Source organism: Neodiprion virginianus, chromosome 1 (assembly GCF_021901495.1).
Source record: "Neodiprion virginianus isolate iyNeoVirg1 chromosome 1, iyNeoVirg1.1, whole genome shotgun sequence".
Lineage (NCBI taxonomy): Eukaryota > Metazoa > Arthropoda > Insecta > Hymenoptera > Diprionidae > Neodiprion > Neodiprion virginianus.
This window is the reverse complement of record NC_060877.1, coordinates 18,403,178-18,427,386: the sequence shown is the minus strand read 5'-3', so window position 1 is coordinate 18,427,386 and position 24,209 is coordinate 18,403,178. Positions and strand designations below refer to the sequence as shown.

General features: G+C 39.8%; 1 protein-coding gene across 7 annotated transcripts in view; it reads left to right on the top strand.

The window, feature by feature from the left end:
- LOC124306338 (two pore potassium channel protein sup-9) overlaps positions 1-24,209 on the top strand; it is an 817,624-nt gene that overhangs the window by 89,367 nt on the left and 704,048 nt on the right. Inside the window, exon 1 of one of the 7 annotated variants that reach the window (XM_046766971.1) lies at positions 3,437-3,482. The exons of the other annotated variants lie outside the window; for them this stretch is intronic. The gene's annotated coding sequence lies outside the window, so the exon portion shown is untranslated. Of the gene's footprint in view, positions 1-3,436; positions 3,483-24,209 lie in introns of those variants that run through there. 7 annotated transcript variants of the gene reach the window in all.

Here is a 24,209-nt window from a genome sequence, read left to right as displayed (position 1 = left end):
TATTTGTTATCGACTGTCCAAAACAAAACGAATCCTTGAAGTACGGACCTGTCGACATCCGTCTTGAATGTGAAGCTAAAGCCAACTTTCCCGCTGAAACATCGACGTATTGCTTGATTTTTCCCGATCGTATTGTCGAAAACACTACACTCAGTGGTGGAGTGAAAAAGTTGGTATAAAAGCTGAGCCGTTCCCACCATCTCGCACAGTTCAAAGTTGGAGCTTATCGTTGACATACAAGGCTTTCGTGGACCTTTCAACAATACCTTCACATTGAAAGAATTGGCTATAATTTCAATCTACTCGGAAGCATCTCCATCAATGTTTTTTTTCAAGCCACCTTACGAATGGGATTGTCTGGACGTCAAATACAAAAACCAAAATTCTTGGTTAGAACGCGATTTTTACGGTTTACCTTGGAGCTGTGGAACCATACCGTTTGAGGAAGTTAAATGGACCATTGAAGACAGGCTGTGCAAAGCTGAAATCGTGTACGTAAAAGGAGAAGAAAAACGAGATTGGTTGCTCAAAATTGTCCCGAAAGTTTAAATCATCGATATGCTGGACTGTGTCCGTCGCTTCAAAGCTTGCAAAAAACTTCAGCTGTGTCTTTAAGATGCGACGCTCATACAATACCCAAAGCAATCTGTGCAGCACAAAACGTTTTGATACTTCAAAATTGGCTACGAAATCATCATACTGTTCGGATGGCAAGGGTGTACGATTTGTGTTACTGCGCAGAAGCGTCTACAAGAACGGTCCCGCATTACTGGCGAATATATCATCCTGGTTATGATACTGTTGAATAGAATTATTGTACTATCGTTGCGAAGTAATTGCCAACTGTATCCTAAAAATTGTACTCAGTAAGACTGTTTTTAAAGAATAGTCATGAAATAATTTTACACCTTCACCTTCACCTTAGCTCTTGAGAGAGAATTTTTTTTAATGCAAAGCTTATGTAAGATTCAACCTTGCTCTCTATCTTTGACCGAGCTGTACCCAAACCGAGTTATGTTTTGCATTCCTAGAGCGATAGTAACCCAACACCGCAGATCCTCGGCTCTGAATGTATACTACCGCAGCTATCGGTCGACCTTGCACTATGGTCTTGTCTGAACCCATCCAAAATTCATCGTAGAGTTCACATTACAGTGACAAGACGCAAACGCAGCTCGAAACCCTCCATCGTTGCTTAGTGGTGTTCGAAGTAGCATTTTCTTAGATTTCAAGACTTATTTCTAGATGCAATTAAAAGGTACAAAACGTACGTAAGATTGAAGGTATACAAGATGGTTAGGCGATAAATGAAAAAATATTCATAATTTCAATCTTTTTTTTCTCTTGTTACCGAACGTAAGACATCCACAGGACACTGGGTATTTGAATGTGATACTCAGATTATACGTATACGAATTCAAGTTGACCGTACGGTCCGCCAAGATAGCGTAGATGCAACCGTATCTCCTTACTGGCTGTCGTCACCTTCTGGAAGAAATCTTCATCTCCTTGGAGGGCCTTGGTCAGTCGGTTCGGTAGAAAAATCGAGAAAGAGTCCTCCAAGTCCAGAACGATTTTATCACCAAATTTCGTTTTAACCCGACGAACGCCACTGACTCGGTCTTCGAAGTGTACTTCGAGGTCCGAAAGCTTTTTCAAGGGCAGAAGTGTCTCCAGGCGAGCGACTCCGTTCAATTTTGAAGAGTCCATGATCGTTACTGTCGAGTTGTATGTGCTCAAAATCTCTTGTGAGTTGATTGAGGTCAGATCTGATTTTCAGCAGATGTTTTACTTCTCCAATATTCTTGATAAGCAGTTCTAGTCGTTTCTTCAATTCACGTTGTTGTTCCAAAGCACTTCTCATTTGCAAGAAGAAGATTTAGTTCTGCTTTATTTGGAGTTCTCTTCATGAGAGCTGAAGGTGCAAGACTGTCTTTCGGACCTGATTTTCAACCTTTTATAACCGTTTTCATCCCACCAGGCACACAGAATCCTTGAAAAACTTCTAGAAGCTACCGAAATGATGTGTCTTCGATTGTACGTTAGAACCCTCCAGAATTCAACGTCGCACCGAAATCTTTTGACCGCATGCCGCTCACCGTCGATTCGAAACATGTCGGACGAATTGTTTGTCAGTCTAGATTCGTTCAAGGCCGTGAGAATCTTCTCGAACCTTCTGGAAGCTCTCAAAACCTGACACACGCCAGGATTCCCGGTCGAACGTTCGAGGATCCACGGGGTCCGCTCGAACGCCTGAGGATTCACGGAGTGCGCTCGGTAACGCAGTTATCAATTCCGCTCGATGAGCATGATTTTCTTTACCGACAAAAAGCACAACTTATCCCACAAGAGGTAACACCACGGCAATTTTAGGCATTTTTTACCGACGATCATGGTCGTTTGGAGGATTTTTCACCGACAATCATGGTCATTTGGGGAATTTTTCACCGACAATCACGGTCATTTGGGAGATTCTCTTACCGACGAACGGTCGGCAGAGCACGTTTTATCTTACAGGAGTGGGGGGTAACTTTCAAGGGTTTGCGTGTGGGATGCATGTATAGACGGATTGGTTGGCTTGGTCGGTAAAGAAGGTGTTTCTACGCAGAACCGGCCTTGTATATCTTTTATAAGAATACTAAATGTAATTGATGTCAAATAAAAAAATTGGTCAAACCATTCAAAACGCCATTTTGAACATTCCTTCAGGGGTCATTTCCTGGAATTTTTTCAATAGATTTAACAGGTTTTTATCCTATCCGATTTATGCGCGGCTTTCCGGCGCCAAACAAGTCCCGACAGGAATTAGGTTTCCACCGTCTCCCCCTGCCTCTCTCCGCGAACCCAGCGCCGCCTACGATGGATGCCCACCTGAGTATAAAAATCTGCGCAAATCCTGTGAGTGGAGTACCAATGTATAGTTTCCCAAGCATGTAATGGAAATCCGTCAACGACAAGCAGGTAGTGGGCGGTGCACGTATGAAAAATCGGGGCCCAGACCCCTTGCCCCGAATACCTACGTTTATGACGTTCAGCGGAAAACAAGTCTCGACAGGAATTATTTTGTGTGTGTGTGTGTGTGTGTGTGTGTGTGTGTGTGTGTGCGTGCGTGCGTGCTCGCGTGCGTACGTGCGTGTGTGCGTGTGTGTGTCAAATTCTATGAAAATAGCCGTCTTGCGGCAAACCGCGAAGATGATCAACGGGGGGGGGGGGGGGGGGGGGTAACGTTGCGGATTTAAGGGGGGGAGTGCCGCCATTGTGTGGTCCAGAACTCTCGTATACACACTACTGCTATCCTACCTATATGTATATGTGATGAATTTCAAATGAGAAGCAGGTATGCCAGGGGCCTAAATGTGTGCGTCGAATCTTTTCAGAATATTATACATCATTGCGGTCTTCAAAATGATTCCAATTCAAACATTTGGAAAATTGAGAACTGCTGTATGATTGCACAGCTTGTGAGTCGTCGAAATTTGGAAGTAGGTATGTAAGATTTTGCCGTCAGTTTTTCCGTAGTATGCTTTCACAATAATTTTCAAATTCTGTACTAAACCCTTTTATTACCTCAATTCCAATTCATATAAATGTAATAGTCGTTAGTTCATTTGTGACAAAGGGAATGTATCTACAATATACAAACCAAAATTACAAATTGAGAAAAATTAATGAAAATGAAGAATAGTCATGAAACGAAGAAACAATTTTATGTAATACTTTTCAAATTATTCAAACAGATTTTTTATCCACTTCCATATTTCACAAAAAACAGCATGGGACTAGGAAAAATAAACGAAGCTCAAAGCGGATAATGAGCATTTTTTACCGCATGACATTTTGTTTCGCATCGGTTCTTTCCGGACGTGTAGGAATTTCAGAAAATTCAAAAATATGAACCTTTAGTCCTCAAAAGCTTGCGGAAAATAATCATAACTCTTCAACTCTAGTGATTTAAACAAATAAGTACTTTTGTCCTGTAATTCTGAACTATTATGAATAAAAATCTCATGAAATGATATAAATTTTTGATACTGTGTATCTTTTATATTATTTTGAAACTCCGAAAGTATACCATATGTGTGTTGAAATGCGTTCAAAATTTTCAAAAATCTTACTTGATCCTCTGAAATCATTTTGACCTCTTTTAAAACCACCTGAAATCCTCAGATTTTTTTCCAAAATTACACAAATATTATTAATATGTTAATAACTACATATGAAGCTTTCCAAGAGTATAGCAAGGGGATTTTGGGATACAAATCCCAACCTTACCGGCAAAGCTCACCTAGAATAAAATCCTTGAAGGTTATCCCCAGTCTCGTAATAAAAACCGCGCTCTTCCTTACCGTCTCCCACTCTCATTGCGCTCTACGTTACCGATATTTCGCTCCTCTGATTATTGATCTTCAGTGAAAAATCTTCAAAATGACCATTAGTCCTCGTGGGATGAAAGGCGCTTTTTGTGGGTGAAAAAAGTCCTCTAAATTACGTTTTTATAGCCATAGTTCTTACCCTTATCGGATAAATTGCGCTGTACCTTGATATGCTCATCGAGTGAGATCGAGAAACTGCAACACCGGGCGCAATCGCGAACCCTTAGACGTTCAACCTCAAATCCTTGCACGTGTTAAGTTGAGCTTCCAGAAGGTTCCCAAGGTTCCTTCATCGTGATTCAGCTTTGGGAAGATTTTCCGGCTATCAAGTGGTTTCCAGTAGAGGTACAACGAATTCTCGAAATCTTAGGCTGATAAACAATTCGTCAGACCACTTTCAACCTGACGTCGAGAGGCCTGTGGTCAACGGATTTCGGTGCAACATTGAATTCTGGAAGGTTCTGGAGCCGTGAGCAGGACCTGCTTTGACTTTGAACGAATTTCAGGCTGAAAAACAATTTGTCCGACGAGTTTCGATTTGACGTCGAGAGGCCTGTACCAACGGGTTTCGGTGTGACGTTGAATTCTGTAAGGTTTTGCAGCTGTGTAAGAAAGACCTGAAATAACCCTGAATTAGTTCACCTAATGGCCCGAAGAGTTCCGACTTGACGTTGCGAGGCCTGTGTGCAACAGGATTCGGCACAACGTATAATATCCGTCTTAACTAGCGGGAAAGAGGTTCTGACTCATTGGTTGACATCGATGAAAGAGATTTTTATTGAAACAAATTAAGATTACAGTTTCACTCAAAATTCATAACGTTGATATAAGAATGATTACATGTTTTTATTCTACGGTATCGTAACCATGCTAAGCAATGAGAATGAAGAACCTTTGAGTAGACACCAATCGGGTTTGTGTTTCAGCAGAAAATTTCGAAGTAACAATACGTTTTGAGTTGCGCAGTGTGGGTGTAATAAGGCATAATGCTTACATTTCACAGTAATATCAGACATCTTGCTCAATTTCAGCAAGAATGGACAATCCAAATCAATCAAATCCACAACTGTAACTTTTTCACACAGAATTTTCTGCAGCCAAATTTTCTTCTCCAATCCTTTTACGTAACTAACTGTTGACTGGTGAAGCATCACACAGTGACAAGCATCTCATGACGAACTGAAGCTTTTCAAAAGGTAAATCACCACCTTTCCAGGATAGTCCTTAATAATTCCGTGACAGCCACAAATTGTTGATTTTGTATGAAGCGAGTAGACAATCCCATTCGTATAGTGGTTGGAAGAGCAATATTGACGGAAGAGCAATATTCTTCGTTTAGTGATGCAACTGCTCACTCTTTTGGTGTGAAACGAGGATCCGGTCTCTTGAATTCTTGCACGTCAAGTATGAACTCCATCGTAAAATATACTGAATCGAATGTCTGCACTTTCAAGATAGTTTTTTATAGCAATTTTCTCACTCAGTGGATTATATTCAATTAAGCGATCGTGTACGATTGAGCAATAGGCGGATGTATCGGCAAGAGAGTTATTTTTAGCTTCAAATTCGATACAAATAAAGACCGGTCCAGATTTTAGAGCCTTGTTTAGTTTTGAACAGTTGATGAAAATCAAAGGTTTGTACTGCAGAAATTCATTCTTCGTTAACAAGGACTCAGGTTCTTTGCTGTAATACGTAGGTTGAAGGTTTGCGTACATCTCTTACAGCAACACGCAACGGTTGTGACTGATGTCCAGGTGGATGGACGTGTTCATAGTCCACGCGTGTTTTGTGGTAGACGATAGCAAAGGATGTTCGTACAGCTTCCGACTGTGGAAGCTCATGGAAATGAGCGTATCTTTCTGTGTAAAATTCAGCGGCCGGATTTTTCGTTGATCCGAGAGCTTCACATACGGTTCGAACCATTCCACTTGATCAATCACGATTTTAAAGTCTTCGTCTTGATTTTGAACGATGGCATTCACATCACTTTTTGATTCTGTTAGAATCAGCTCATGCCTCGCGTTAACAATGATCTTGGGATATTCTTCAGCGAAGCCCAATATCATGTTCAGAGAAAGAACTACATCAAAGTTACTATCGGCATGAATTGATTTTTTTGTTTCTTGAACGTCAAGCCGTCCAGCATTTTCCATAAGCCAACTCTGTCTAGGGTGGAGCGAAGCGAAACCCTTCAGCAGACTAGTCAGACCAACGTTTTTGCATTTATCAATCTCTACAACGTTTAATTCGAACCGTAGATCTTCGAACAAATGCCAGATGCTGTTATTGACTAGGGTTGTGATCGCTGCTGCAGTGCCTTTCGATTTGACCAATTTTCCAGAAATATGCAGCGAACTTTTGATTGGTAGTGTGCATAGATCCTGATGCTGAGCGGTGATTCGAATCTCATGGCTGTTGCTGAAAGTTGACGATGCGTACAGTTTGTGAGCATGTATTTCTTGGTGTGCGATTGATTCGTCGAAGACGACAGGCGTTTGAACGCTGAAAATTTCTTCCTTCATGGTACGTAGCAGGCAACGAAACAGCAGGATCGCAGTTTTATTTGTCGGAAATTTCTTCTCCAAAAGGTATCAGCTTGAGACCCAGAGTTATAAGGAACTCCACGTTTCGACGTGTTAGCGGTTCGGAAATCGATCGATGACTGACTTGATCGGGACATTCGGACAAGCTAACTTACTAATATAACTCTTCCTGGGTAATCTGTTGTATACAATACCTATCTTTTATTACGATTTGACGTGCACTCTCACAGTTATAACTTCTCCACGAAAATTAACCAGGTCTCCGTCTTGATCGATTAACCGAAGCTGTATGTGATCTATGGTCTTGATGGTAATCGGAATATAAAACACATGCGACGGCACTTCGACAATCTTATATCCTCGCGGAACGAATAGGGAAAAATTTATGAATAGTGTGCATTTGGCGCTCATTGATATAGGCACCCGTTGCAATCCTACATTCGACTCAAAATGCGTTGACCTTGGGAACAGCTGCAGGCATATCCGATTGGGGAGTTTGGTTGGCTGCCAATACACGGAGTGTAAACCTGAGAAGCCGACCGATGGAATTGTTGGGTTCAAAATGTATGACGCGGTGACGTTTGATTTCACTGCATAACGTATCATTATTCGGCTTGATAGTGATTTCAATGTCGGTATTTTTTTAACTCATTCTGAACATATTTTTCAATATCCTTAATTTTGTCACGGCCAGTAGATATGATGACTACTTTGTTAGATATATTCATTTTGTTGTGGCCCACGACGATCTTGGGGATGGAGTCAAAGGTTAACAATTCAACGAGACCAAGGTTGAAATTTTCGTTGCTTGGAAGTTCGATAGGTGGAAAATATTGCGCCTTGAGAATTGGAGACGTACTCGATATCTTCAACGAGAACGAATCATCGATGACTGCAAGTGTCAGATTGGCTTTATTAAATCACGTGTCACGGTTTTATGGCTCACCGCTTAGAAATTTCAGACACAAGTGGCCGCAATCGAAAGTATCGTAATTATGATATCTTTCATCGTTTTAGGTGACGCTACAAACACCGAGATATTTCACGAGGTCTAACGGAGGTCGAAGCTGACCGAAACTGTCTAAATAAACGAAATCGTTGCCACGTTTCTTGTATGCAATCCAGTGTGTCGCTGGACCATCTTTATCATTAAGATTACCGACAGCTGCCTCGCTTTTACGCGGTCCGTTTTTGGGCATTTCATTGCGCATAAAAATATTCCGGAAATGCGGAATTTTCGTGATATTCGCAAACTTTAGCAACTTCCAGTTCCTTAGAGCTCTGCGTGGTAGCGTCAGATTTAGTTTTTGAAAGACGAAGACCAAAACCGTACTTGTATGGCTTGAGATGGGAACTCTTACCTGATGCAATCGATTCCATTGTCTTGTTATGCCGTTTGCTTTCCTCTAATTCGCGTTTCGCCGTGCTTGCATCGTTTACAGCCTTCGTTATACCCGCAGCACCCCCTGCTAACGCACCCGCAGTACTGAGACCGGCAAAAGTAGCTATGAAAAAAATTCAATGCAGACTGAATGCTTGTTTCCGGTTTGTGGTTCAGAATCAATGACTTTTTTGCTGTGCGTATGATTTTCTCCGAGAAAACATTTTTCAGTTTTCGACACCCCATATCTACCTTCGTTATTACCTTGATTGTATTAGCTACAGCCCAAGCGGTTCACTACTATTTTATCTGCAGCGCTTCGAGCTTCAAGATTCACGCGATTTTTTGAATCAGCTATATCGTATTCCTTGCACGCTGCGTTGAGAGGATTGATACCAGAATTCCCTCTCGCGAGTCTGAGCCAATTTTGTACTAGGTCCGCAGTATTGGTATCCGGGAACATGCAACTGGATCAAAAATTTATTGATAATGCTATTAACCGTTCCCACGTGCTCAATTTTACGAGGGTCACTGACGATCGCAAATGTACACGATCATGTCTGCTCTTCAACTGATGGAAATTATTCATAAACGACACATGTATAAAAAGTTCAACCACTCACGTTCGAGATGTGGTTCGAAACACAATTGACCATGCTGTATCTGATGAACATTGACAAATTTACGCAACAAAGTACAAAGCCAAAAACCGTCATGGTGAACTATTACCGAGTAGTGTACCTGCGGTATTCTGTTGGCCGTCTAACTGTGGTGAAATCAATGCATTATTTGCGCGTATAATGTATCCAAATGGCTTGAGATTTGAAAACCTGTACGTTTACTCAAAATCTCTCAATTAACCGAAATACAGGTTTCTAAGCCAGGTGCTCAAAAGTGTCGACGGTGTTGAGTGCTTCTTCTTTAATAAGCACAAGCACATTATTGTACCGAAAGAGACGTAACCTAACTCAATTATGATATGCGATGATGTAACGTGCGAGAAGCAGGACGACATACGCGCATACTTCTATATGGGTAGACATCATGACGTATACTTTCTATCTTTGTCAGACCTATGTTCGAATCCCCAAGCATCTCGTGCGCGACAATACCCACTTGCTAGTCCTCTTTGAACAAGACAAAATGAACTTGAGACACGCGTACAACAACTAAATCAGCACAAATATGTCGTCCACATAGTTTAAAGACTTGAGTATGATATGCTGGAACGGTAATAAATATGGGTTCATTGTGATCGATAAGGGCAGAGAGCTCGATGATGGTCGATACAGGAAGGGATTTGACAATTTCATGAACATAACATAGGAATAAAATACACGATTATCGAAGCGTACGAATCAGTATCGTTGCATAGCTAGTTACGTCAACATGCAGGGAATTTGTAAGAAAAAAAAGTCTTGCCTCATATCGCTCAAGCAAGTAATGCAATTCGTTGTAAGCATAGAATCCTAAAACGCGGGAAGACTCACCTGCAGAAAGAATGAAGTATGTCTTCAACTCGTGAAATTTCTCATTACGGGGTTTTTAGGGTCATTGATCACGAATCCTCTATTAAATTTGCGAAATTCAAGATGGCGGATTTAAGATGGTGGCGAAAAGTTTGGAAAATTGTGGAATTTTGCTGAAAATGACACGTAGGGGGTTTTTCGGGTCGCTGATTTCAAATCTAAACTCAGTTTTACAAAATTCAAAATTGCGTATTGAAGATGGTGGCGAAAAATTTAGGAACTTGTGGAATTTTGCTAAAAATGACACTTAGGGGGTTTTTTGGGTCGCTGATTACGAGCCCGAACTCAGATTTTCAAAATTCAAAATGGCGAACACCAAAATTTAGATCTTCGAGAATATCCATAAAAGTTTTCACTCGGGAGTTTTCGGGGTCACTGATTACATATCAATGAAAAATGTGCACTTATGGATTTTCGAAGAAGACAAGAGAAGAGGACTAAATGGAAATATATGACCTGCAATGTACCACTGTGCCTTTTGCCAGACAGAAAAATGTAATAAAAAATTTTTTCTTCAATAACCAAAGTAAAAAAAATGGAGCTAGAACTCTTTACGTCCTCGTCGTTAGCTCTTAGTTGTGACAAGAGAGAGTGAATTTTCGAAATCTCATGGATATTTTCGAAGAATCACTTGTTGGTATCGGCCATATTCGGTCGACCATTTTGAATTAAGTGAATCTGACATTCTTTTCTTGATCAGTGACCCCGAAAACTCCTGAGAAAACTTTTATGGCTATTCTCGAAGATTTAAATTTTGGTGTCCGCCATCTTGAGTCCACCATTTAGAATTTTGAACATCTGAGTTCGGATTCGTAATCAGCGACCCGAAAAAACCACAATGTGTCATTTTCAGCAAAATTCCACAATTTCCTAAATTTTTCGCTGCATCTTGAAACCAACATGTGGAATTTTGAAAATTGAAGTTTGGACTCGTAATCAGCGACCCCAAAAACCCAGTTTCACTAAATTTCAAGTTAGTTCCTTTGATAGATTCTTCATAGATTTTTCCGAAAAAAACGTAATTTTTGGAGTTTACTCCTTAAGAAACGATTTAAGTTATAGGGCCCGGTATGGAAATTATATGAGGAGTAAGATCAAGTGTAACACGAAAACTTGAGGCGTTATAGAAAGAGATAAACATATATATTGAACGAGCAAACGAATACATTACACAGCGTATCCTATACTCGGGGTCTCCTCTTTGTGCGGTGCTTCGTAGTCTCACTGTATAGTTCACTACCTCTGGTCTGAGAGTTGAATGTGTGCGTATGTTTGTACGTGTGTGTTTTGTGCCTGCGTATGAATTTATAAGACATAACGTTATCACGCCAAAATATTTGAAAATATGGAAGAAATTGATTTAGATGATAATGAAGAAGAATCCGAAAAACACATGGATGCGGTTAATTGGTAAGCTTATCGTTTACATTTCGTTGACGGTTTCTACGAACGGGAACTCCTCAAGGTTGAATATCCGGACATCTATGTCGTGGAGAAGGTCCTCAAGAAGCGTGGAAGTTTTGTGTGCATCAAATGGTTAGGTTCTGGCAGTACACACAACAGTTGGATGAATGAACCTGATATGTAATATTATAAATTGTGTAGTCAACCTTTAGGAGTATGTGCCTCGGCGGTGAGGCGGGGATACCGAAAATATAAACACAGGGATTGACGGTTGACGGATCTAAGCCAGCGTGGAGATAGCAACGTTAGTGCGGCATGATGTGACGACGCCTCGAGGAGTTCACTTCGAGCACTGACAATTAACGCGGTTACCAAGCTTAAATACGTGTGTGCCTTGTCAATTTAGAATTAGAAAGAAGAGTGCCTCTCGATCGTAATAAACTTCAATACTGTTGATGTGATATAGTACCCGAGATGTAGTTTCATTTCAATAGAGATTTTACAATTTTCTACAATTGAATGAATATAATTTTTTCAAATAAATATGTCTATTTTGCAATCCATATGTATATTAAGTATGCGTCTTCATTTTACACCTTATATATATGTGACGTGGATTTCTCCTGTACCTCGGTAACTCGGAGAAATGACCGAGAACTTACTCTGTAGACAATAATTCGGCGGCCGGCGATGTCAGCGGAAAAACTGGATCTTACAAAAGATATCGCGAAATTCTGTTGGTCACCTGGCGTGATCAACACGCCTCGAAATCGTTATTTCGCTAGACCTCGGGAATTACCTCGAGCCCACGACATTAAACCTGTCATGATGGGTCTCCCAGAGTTCATACATTGTATACCGGGACAATCTCTAGAAACTATATAGTCAATACGCCTGCGCGAGTTTTATCGGCTACTCGGGCAGGCTGGCCACTCCGAGTTTCAGCTAACAAACTCTGTTTCTGGCGGCGATGTAGGTCATACGAATTTTTGAGGTTAGAATCTCAAACAGTCATGGTAGTGACTCGGAATGCATTTCTTATTGAGTTGGAAAGTTGATTCTTCAAAGAACGGTCGAAACTTAATGCTAATGCTCTTGGAAAATTGGCTTTATTCGACTGAAATGAGAAATCTGTTTAAATGTTGGGTGCTTGGAAGAAACGCAGCAGGTAGGTAGGGATACTTTATTTGATCACTTTTATTATTTCGAACATTAGAAATAACAATGAAATTTTGTTCTATCAACAGGTGATACGGCCAAAATAGTGACATCTCTAATATTCACTGTTATCTGCCTATTTAATTTATCACTCGTACAAAGATCGTCGCCACTTTCAAGCAACTAAGTAACTTGCTCACTCTCTTGTGATTTCAGGCGTTAATATTGTATTTTATCACTTTTGAAAATGAGACATTGAACCGAGCGTTCAAGAAATTTAGACATCTATCTATCTGTAATAGAACTGTGAATCTTTTTTTTCTCGAAAATAGTTCAACAAAATTTACCAATAGTCGATAGTCAATGTATTTTTTCCGATCAATAAATTATTGCTACTACTATTGAAAATTTTCCAATGATTATCAGAGTTCATTTCGCAAATTTTTAATGATGTTCCATTAAATAAATGAAGGGGACGTAATACTCAAATTGAAATTTTCAATGACATGAGATTTATTAAAATGATTTCTGTATTTCATGTTAGTGCGGTTCAAAACAAAGAACATGTAATCAGAAGCATAGAACTCAGGAACGTACATGATATCCTGTGACACAAGTTGAAAATCTACTTTCTCAAAATGCGTCTTAACGTCACAATCAGCTGCAAGGACAATCATGTTTTAGAGTAATGTCAGAACATTAATACGAGGATATTGGCATATCGAATTCAAGATTGTGTCCCTTGTTCCATCAAAATGAATGAATCACTTTGTAACAAGGATATTTGGAAAGAGTCCATGTGTTGCAGAAAGCATTAGAAAGTTCTTGGTTTTCCATTCGGGCTACTAAATAACTTCTGCGTTTCAGGTTCCATTTCCAATCTCAGGATGAGCTTTTTTTTGTTCTAGACAATGCTAGCATGAAATGCAGAAATAATTGGGGTAAATGCAGATTCACAAGCTTTCAGTCCTAGCGTAAGACCCCGTAAAGAGTGTAAAATTGAATTTGGTTTGAAGCTATCGATAAATTCCAGGATAACTCTCTAATCCAGATTCGTAATGAAAAAGTTAGCGAGTGAGTAAATCCGATAGCAGACCAAGTGATTATTTGCAAGGCAACGTTTAATAGTAAGTGAATGCATTCTTTACACTTTACTGGGGTTCCACGAGACCGAAGCACGTGTGATAACTGCAACTAGCTAGCCAAATGACACCGTCAACTAAGATTAATTTTGAGGACATTTTTAACCGAAGTTATTTAACATTTATAAATTTGGATTGGTTCAGTTTGCTTAGCAAAATTCAACCCCACAATCTAATTGAGGACTTGAAAGATTATTTAACTGAATTGAGTGCCAAAGAGAGTAAAAGTATGCTTAAAAATGAGATACCGAATTAAATGGTACAATTCACGCTACGTAAACATAAACAGCAACATAACCTTAATCCGCGGTTTCACGCACGAGAGATTTACAGCTCTTGTCTCATTTTGTGTACGTTAGCCCCCTGCTCAGCAGACGAAAACATCGTCACGAGGCGATTTCACCGACCAATGAGTTTGAATTACTTGGCGCATGCGCATTGACTGTATAGTTTCTACAGATTGTCCCGGTATAATTCCTCATGTCATTCGTAGGTGAACACAAAATGGCCCTGTGTGGTGGACATCCGCCACCAGAAAGCCGGCGAAGAATTTCTCACAATATTTCGTTTTCTACATTTCTGTCTTTTTACAGCTATTGTCCTTTACAGTAACTTTAGAGTGTCTGGGCCTAACCTCGCTAGCTGAGAGCCAATAGTTCAGGAGCCAGCTACATTTTTTGTGACACATTTGATAAAGAATAATTTCATTACTTTCGTGTCATATTAACGCCTTCTTGACATAAAATCAACTCCTGCCTGCGCGCGGCGCACCAGCGGGACAACGCTTACCAGCAGCTTATCAATGTTATTAAAAAAACGAGTAAACGACAAACATGATAAAAGCTGAAACTTCACCTATCGTTCAATGACATATCAGTTAGGAAAAAAATCACCTCCTGCCACCTGTATCGTTGAACGATGTACTCCTGTCATGGACCTAATGATGTAAGAAAAAAAAAAAATTGGCTGAAATGATAAAAGCTGAATTTTTTTTAACGGTAGTTTATTAATTAAAAAGGCAGAAAAACTTATGCTGCCAGCTATTTGTCGGAACCTGGCCTCGGCAATATATATAGAAAGAAAAGTACGAGGCCAGGACGGCTCTCTTCTCGCTCGCTCACTCCCTAGGAACGCCGTAGGGAGAGAGTAGGCGAGAAGAGAGCCATCTTGCATCGCTAGGCCAGGATGGCAGGATGCGTATTGTTCTTTATTCAGTTCGCTTCTTGCTCTGCTAGAGTACGGACGGCTAAATCAGTTTCTGCGATGGCTACACTTAAGCCAATGTGCGTTAAAAAAAAAAAAGTGATAAAATACTTTCTTTCACACAAGAACATTTTAATAAATGTGCTGAAATTTTGAGAATTCGTAAAGCATATAAATTGCAATGGAGCAATGTACAATTGCCACCGACTTTAAGTGACATTGATGGTTACCATTCAAAGTGTTTGAGCAATTTCAGTGCATTGAAAGCCAAATATAAACAATCTGGTATCTAATCTGGTACCTCTGGAAGTGAACAGCAACCGTTATCAGAGCCTTCGACATCTGCGGTTTCAAAGTAAGCATGAATAACTACTCAATTTATTATTCTCTCAGTTATTTGAGTACAAGTTTTAAGGCGTTGATTTACGATCTTGTGATTTCAATAGATAATATGAAACATTATCTTCCATATTTATCAGTTTTATTGACGTGAGAATTGTATTTCAGTGAAAACATTGAAACAAAAGTAGTCTCCAAGCCTACGGTAGAAGAATCCGGGGAATCAGTGTGTGATGACTCAATTGCCGCATCAGAAGACCTTGACGACGATCCGGCTGAGGATGTGGAAATGGATCATAAAAAAACATGTATTTTCTGCAACACCGAACGCAAAAAGTCAAAAGGTCGTTGGCAAAATTTATATAGGTGTAGAACGGAAAGTGCTATTGAAAATATAAAGTCCCAGGCTACAGAGTGCAATGACCAAAGTTTATTGCAGGAAATTGACAGAAGATTATCGCAAGGACACCCGATTTTATATTACGTAATTTGCATTGTTGTATTCAACAATCGATTCAGATCGCAAGTAACTGCACAGAAAAGAGAAGTCTGATTGGCACAATACACGAGAAACAGGTAATGCAGCATTTGTTTGTTCATTTATCGAAGAAAATATAATTCGGAACAACAACATGTATTTTCTAGACTTTCTTCGGAACATGAATGTTGAAAATCTCACTCAGGATATGGATGCTGTTAAAAAATAATCACAGACATTCTCTACTCGGTATTTGGAAGAGAGATTGTTGAAAAAATATCCGAAAGCAATAGCTGTTATAGAGATGAAGAAGCGGAGAATAGTGAAACCTTATGCAGGCGTTGCACTTCAACATATCTATTTTGAAATTCTCTAAGACAAAGACGTCGTACAAAAAGCAGCACTCATTTTGCGTAGGTCAATTTGAACAATAGAAAAAAAAGCGTCACCATAAAAAATTGATGTTTCCGATTTGATAAACGGGGAGTGTACAGTTCCTAACATATTGACGGATTTGACAGACTCTAACTTCCAAAATGACGATGCCGAGAAAGTAGATGATCCCGAGGAAATGACCAGAAACCAGATAAGCGATAGTGAGGGTTCTGACGAAGAAGATTTAGCGTGACTTGATATTTCAATAATGATTCCTGTTTGTCAATTGTTTAAATCAGTATTTCCATACTTATAAATATTTTTATAATGTTTTTGTAAAATTATTTATCGAAAAAAATGAGAGAAAATAGATGAATAATATTTTTTTGAGATGCCTTCAGAGTCGTTCCTGTACTGTGTGTCACTTATCCAAAAATAACTTCACAACCTCCTGCCGAGGCCAGGTTCCGACAAATAGCTGGCAGCATAAGTTTTTCTGCCTTCTTAATTAACCCATTAACGCCCGAAATGACGCTTTTCATATAGTCATGTTTGACCAATTGCTAACAACGCTAGGACAATGGGATTTTAATAAAAATTGGTACCTGACTATTTTCCAGGGTGCTCTTTCAGAACATCGAGGTAAAAAGCCATGAAAATTAGATTTTCTATGGAAAATTTGCAATTAAAAAAAAAACAGCGAAATTTCGATGTAGTTTTTTGGAAAAACTATTTATATCGAATCTTTATAATACTCAAATCAGACTCTTTTCTGCAAAAATCATGGAATTTTCATCTGTACTTTAAAAAACTATTGGTTAGGAATTTTTTTTATCAATTATTTTCAAAATAGCGGCTCGAAAAGGGTGAAAATTGACGTAAAAATCAAATAATGGTTTCTTGCTTGATATCTCGAGCTAATTGTTATCTCTTGGGTTCAACTTTGGATATAACCTTGATTCAGTGTTTGAATTTCGAAAATTATGGAATTTTTGAAAATTAAAATTGGTGGCTTCAAGATAGCGGATGAAATCATTGAAAAAACGTTATTTGGCGCAAACACTTTGTTCTAAGGGTTTTCGGGGTCGCTGATTACGAATCTGGGGTCAGTTTTGAAAAAATACAAAGCGGGGGATTCAATATGACGGACCAAAAATCAAAATTACACGATCCTGCGCAAAAAATCGCTCTCAGAGGTGTTTGGGGTTCCCTGATTACGAATTTGAGATCAGTTTTCATAAAATACAGAATGGCGGATCCAATATGGTGGACAAAAATCAATATCACATGATTCTGCCCAAAAATTTTCATTCAGGGGTTTTAGGGGTCTCTAATTACAAATATAAATTTCAGTATGGGAAACTCATAAGAGTTGATCAAATATGGTGGACCAAAAATAGACATTAGATAATTCTGTACAAAAACTTGCTCTTTAGCGTTTGGGGACTACGCTCTTCGCGCATACGTATCTACTAACTAGCTTCGTCTTTTTCCCCGCCTTCCGCATTTATATCTTTCATGCGAACTTTTTGTAACCCAATTTGTTTCGTAATAAACAATTTGTTAATCCCATATTACTGTGAACCATGATCTTTGGCGTCATACATTTACCAACATCCGGACAGCACCTGACCTTGTGTTTATTATCATCGACCTCCTCAAAAAACCAAAGCCCATCTGTAAGATCATCAATTTTTGTGGAAGCAAAACCACTGCTGCTTTTTCCAAACAGTGGACAAAATGTTGGCAGGAGCATTTGAAAGTCGCCCTCCGCGCAACCGATTTTGGCGTTCCAATTCGGTTTTATCAGCAATCGCCCGGTTCTTTTCGATTTGTAGTATTGATTTACAGCTGCCACTATCACGAACAATGATATTGAAATTTGGATGAGGGCAATAAAGAAAGATTGGTGTTTCAAATAATTTGATCACACATTAAATTTTTATTTTGTTTCACAATATTCAAAGTTGTATACGTGTACAAGTTCACCAGATTAGGTGAAAAAAAACTACTAATAACAACTATTCTTAATTAAAAATTCTTATTCTTCCTATGAACTAATTCTTTTTCTTCTTCTGAACTACTTCTCATTCCCCTTATCAACTATGCTTTCGCTAGTTTTCAACAATTACTTGCAATTGAATATTGTTATTCTTCTTCTGAAGTAAACTATTGTTTCCCTACTTTTCGTCATCCGAATCGAAAGTAAGGGTGTCAAAATCACCGTCAGAATCGTTAGTATAGCTAGTACCATATATCGTCCACGTATAGGGGCGTCGGTTGACCCGTAAACCAGAGGAGCTGTAGCTTTTAGCGCATCTTCCAACCGTACTCCTCGAAACGGAACGTCACGCAATTCGGAGACGTTGCTTTCAGCCACATACTGGTGACGTATATCGTAAGTAAGATTTTTTGTTTCAGTGATCGGTAAGACGACGGGATAAGGCGTGAGTCGAAGCCTCTTACTTTTTTCAAAAAAACATCATTCAATTCGTTTCCCGAGTATAATTTTTGGGGAACCTCGAATCTCGCAGCATCCACGCGCTTACAATTTTTTATTGAGTACATTTGTGACGTGAACTCTTGAAACATATCGATTATATTTTCGTTTTCCATATCCGTGATATCCTTTAGAGACGCGAAAACATTCAGCAAGCGATCGTTTTCAATAACACAGCCGGAATTTTACAATGTCGGGTTAAACACTCGATTTCTGCTAAAATATATAACCAAGAAATCTTCATATTTCAGGTAGTCTTTATTTAAAAATATAAAACGGAAGAGATTCGTACGGGCCACGAGAAATGATAAATGACCAATAATCGGCTGAAAAATTCCCGACTTTGGAATAATTTATAAAATCTTATTCGTTAAAACAATGTTACCTGATATTTTTTCACCAAAGAAAACTAATTTATTTGAAAAACTGGTGAATTTGAAAAATTAACGACGGAGCCAGGAATCGGACCTGGTATCTAGAGATGCTTAACCGGAGACTTACGCCACTAGACCACCTAGCCGCCCTGACTCTGTTGTCGTTAATTTCTCTCATCACCAGCGAGTTCAAATTTGTTTTCCTGTTCCCGATTCATATATGAGTAAGAATTTCTTCTCTGCATGCACGATGTAAGGAGACTGTAGTGTGTACATGTTGTGTTTACCCTTTTTTGAATCCCTTGCTTCCGATGAGAAGCCCGTAAGACGGCAATGCCGTCGAATAAATAAGATGCTGGTGTGCAAATCATTAATCTACGAGAGAATTTTGTTGAAATATGTAAATTTGAAAAACTGGTGAATTTGAAAAATAAAACCAGGTTCGATTCCTCTCTCGTAGATTAATGATTTGCACACCAGCATCTCATTTATTAGACGGCATTGCCGTCTTACGGGCTTCTCATCGGAAGCAAGGGATTCAAAAAAGCGTAAACACAACATGTACACACTACAGTCTCCTTACATCGTGCATGCAGAGAAGAAATTCTTACTCATATACGAATCGGGCACAGGAAAACAAATTTGAACTCGCTGGTGATGAGAGAAATCAACGACAACAGAGTCAGGGCGGCCAGGTGGTCTAGTGGAGTAAGTCTCCAGTAGAGCAACTCTAGATACCAGGTTCGATTCCTGGCTCCGTCGTTAATTTTTCAAATTCACCAGTTTTTCAAATTTACATATTTCAACAAAATTCTCTCGTAGATTAATGATTTGCACAGCAGCATCTCATTTATTAGACGGCATTACCGTCTTACGGGCTTCTCATCGGAAGCAAAGGATTCAAAAAGAGTAAACACAACATCTACACACTTCAGTCTCCTTACATCGTGCATGCAGAAGAGAAATTCTTACTCACTGAAAACTAATTTACTTTGAAATGTAACGAAAGACATAAGAAAGTATAAAAAACACAATGAAAACTGCTGAAAAATCGTAAAATATCACACAAAATATGCGATTTCAATTGTTTAAACAACCAACGATACGTGAAATTCATTGTTCGTGATAGTGGCAGGTGTATTTCAATAATACAAATCGAAAAGAACCGGGCGATTGCTGATAAAACCAAATTGAAACGCCAAATTCGGTTGCGCCGAGAGCGACTTTCAAACGCTGCTGCCGCCATTTTGTGCATTGTTTGGAAAAGGCAGCAGTGGTTTTTCTTCCACAAAAATTGATGATATTTCAGATAAGCTTTGGTTTTTTGAGGAGGTCGATGATGATAAACATCTGGGTGCGGGGTGTCGCGCTTATTTTTCGGCAGCAACTGATACGGCTTATCAGGGGGGCCTTTTTGTATAGTCCTATCCCTCAACTGTCTCGAGAAACAATCAGAATACGGTAGACTTACCATGTCACAAACCTAACAAAATTGTCTATGTTTTGTTTTTTTAGCGTTCACCGGCCTCAGACATGGCAGCAGGGCAATTTAGTGTTCACCTATGAATGACATGACTAATTATACCGGGACGATATCTAGAGACTATACAGTCAATGCGCATGCGCCAAATAATTCAATCTCATTGGTCGATAAAATCGCCCCGCGGCGATGTTTTCGTCTACTGAGCAGGGGGCCAACGTAGGCGAAATGAGACAAGAGCTGTAAATCTCTCGTGTGTAAAGCCGCGGATTGAGATTATGTTACTGTTTATTTTTACGTAGCATGAATTGTCTGAGAAGGAGTAGTATAGCAATGGGGGTTCTACACGCAGATTCCTGTTACCGAAACTTACCGACATTCTCCCCAGACTCAAACCCTTTTCCGCGATGACGTTACACTTCGCCGTATCGACTTGAGGTCAAAACCGTGCAACCTCACCGACAGTTGTATCGGTCGACGGTGAAAAATCGCACTGCCTCACCGACAATTCTTATCGGTCGAGGAACGAAATCATGCTGTTTTACCGACAATGTTACCGACCGAAGGTCAAAGTCTTTATGTAGTGCTCGTCTGCCAACGGCAGAGGGTGCAGCGGGGGCGAGGACTTTTTTACCGTCCCGCATTTTTTTCCCACGATAGGACTGCTGATGTGTAACATTAACCACTCCAAATTCCTTTCCCACGGTAGGACTGCTGATGTGCAACATTAACCACCCCCACATTCTTTTCCCACGTTATCAATCACGTGACATTCCAAAATTGATAGTTCCGAGAATTGTTTTTCACTTACTCGGATGCCAGTTTGATATCAACCACGTGACATTCTTTTTGGGTTGTAACTGTTGTGTGAACTGAACGATGAATTTTAAACGGGTTTAGTCAAGACCAGAGTGCAAGGTAGACCGATAGCCGCGGTACATTCAGAGCCATGAATCAGCGGTGTTGGGTTACTATCGCTCTAAGAATGCTAAAAGGTGCGCGCGCATACACAAACATACGTACAGCTGCCCTATGAAAAGGACGCTTATCACTGCAAACGATCATCAAGTCACAACTTGTCAAGTATACAAGAGGAAAAAGCTCAATATGGAATCCGCGAAGTGTTTGAGATTGATCGATATTATGGAATCGGCGTACAAAATCTTAGACAAATCATCATCAACAGCGACATTAATAATTTGTACGGTGCTGCTATGAGCTTTGCTCTGCCATACAGTTCCTTCGAATGGTTATCAGACTTCGGACAAAGCGACGTTTTTACCATCTCGAACGATGCTGATTTTGGTTACATACTGGAGGTGGATTTAGAATATCCTGAGAAACTGCATGAAATTCATAAGGATTTAGCATTGTGTCCGAAGCACTATACATATACGTCCGATCTCGAATAGTAAGCAACCGAAATTGACGCCCACACTACTTTCTAAGAAAAACTAAGTTCTTCACTATAGCGTTTTGAAACAATGGTTACAATTAGGCTTAAAATTACTCAGAATTTACAGAGTTCTCAAATTCAAACAAACCCCGTGGCTCAAAAAATACATAGATTTAAATACCGATTTGCGCAGAAAATCTCACATTGTATTCGAGAAAAATTTGTACAAATTGATGAGCAACGCAGTTTTTGGCAAAACAATGAAAAATGTTAGGAAGTATAGAGACGTCAGGCTGATCACGAAATGGGATGGAAGATACGGTGCCAGAGTAACTATAGCCAAACCCTATTTTCACAGCTGCACCGTTTTCGACAAAGAAATGATTATCGTCGAAATGAGTAAGACGAAAGTCAAGTTGAATAAACCGTTGTATGCAGGTTTCTCCATCATGGATCTGGGTAAAACATATATCTACGATTTTCATTATAAATATATTAAATGGAAATTTGGCAACGGACCAAAATTAATGTATACGGATACCGACCGTTTGATTTACAATTTTACCGTCCCCGACATATAGGAACATATGAAGGAGGACTTGCATAAATTCGATACGTCTGATTATCCGCTTGACAACGTTTATGGAATGCCTCTAGCGAACAAAAAAATTCTCGGCTTGATGAAAGATGAGAAAAACGGAAAAATAATGCTGGAATTGGTAGGATTAAGAGCTCAATTGTACGCATTCCGAGTCTTGGAAGATGAAAAAGACAATAAACGTGCCAAAGGTGTCAAAGGATCAGCGTTAAGAAAAATAACCTTCAACGATTATTGGAATGTGTTTTGAACCGTGAAAATTCGTCTACAAATCAGCATTTGATATTAGGTCGAAAGCATGAGGTATACACCGTAGAACAGCAGAAAGTGGCACTGAGCTGGAATGACGCCAAGCGGATCGTGTTTCAGAACACAACCGACACGCTTCCGTGGGGTTACAAGTCTAAACCTTAGCTTTGTAATTTAAAACTGTACTATGATGTATAAAATATTATTATGTAGGATGGTGAATGAGAACGCTCCGAAACATAAAAAATTGTACAACGATGCATATGTCTGTCGTTTGTCTGAAAAATGAAGATGCATACTTGTTATGTGTCGGTTATAAGATAAAGAGGCACATACGTTTTTACAATAAATTCATTTATTCAAATGTTACATATCTGATTCGTTTATCCAACCGTTGTGTGTATTGTCAAAACCTAACCATTGAACGTATATTTTTCTTCCACGCTTGTTGAGCACCTTCTCCACCAGATAGATATCCGGATGTTTAACCTTGAGGAGCTCTTGTTCGTAGAAACCACCAGCGATAAGTTGATCTCGGTGGTCTTTGCGCTTGTACGTCACAAGATGAGTATTTTCCACTCGACTTATCTTGAATATTTCAGTCGTCCAATTGGAAGTGTGACCTTTCTCGAAGACATTTTTGGATTTGCTGATTTGAACTTTGTCGCCGGATTTGAATTTTGTCGATATGGTAGGTATCGCTCGAAGCCCTCCGTACGTCTGACGTAATAACAGCCTGTCGTTTGCAACAGTGACATCCGACGGTTTCATTGGTATGGTTCGGTGTTTGGCGTTGTTGTAAGCCGAAACCAGATCAGATAAGATATCTAGCCACTTATAGCTTCCTTGCATGCTGAACCGTTTCCACATTTCACCTTTTAGCGTCCGATTGAAACGTTCACAGATCGAAGCCCTCAAATTACTGTACGTGGAGTGAAGTTTGATTCCGTAACGTGTAATAAGCGATTAAAATTTCGAGTTCTGAAATTCCGTTTCTCTGTCGGCGTGTAAATTTTTCGGCACCCGTCCTTGAACAAGCACGGATTCCATTGCCTTCGCAACATCATCTCCAGAGTTGCTCTTTATCGGTACAGCTCACGCATACTTTGAAAAGATATCAATGACTGTGAGCATGTACTCGTAGCCTTTGTGTTATCCAGCGTATGACGTCATATCAACAAGATCCGCCCGTCAGGTCTCGTCGATGCTGCGCACGTCTACACGTCGACGCGGGTAATTCCGGCGTGCAGGCTTATGCAGTTCCATCACAAGTGCTTGCTTTTCGTCGTTCATATTCCAACGCTCTTAGTCGGGTGTCCAATTGAGGATTGTTATCAGCGTTTCGAATCGACAGGTCTCTGCCTGTTTCAAAGTCTGTGTAAAAGGTATCCAAGGCTTTTTCCGTGGTGAGCTCTAAAGCTTTGATCATTTGATCGAGGTTGTCGATTTGTTTTTGCAGCACGTTGAATTTTCGTCTCAAGATTTTCAAAGTTCCAGCATTGTTCGGCTCTGCAGGATCTGCGACATTACACAGTCTCTTGTTCCGTATATCGTCATGCCCGTCCGCTGTTATTTGAAATCCGACACCCGGAGGACCGCGAGCGCTCGCGGCCGTGTTTTTATCCAGATGCCGTCCAAACACGTCGACGCTCATCTCGGTAATGAATGCAAAAACGATGGAAGC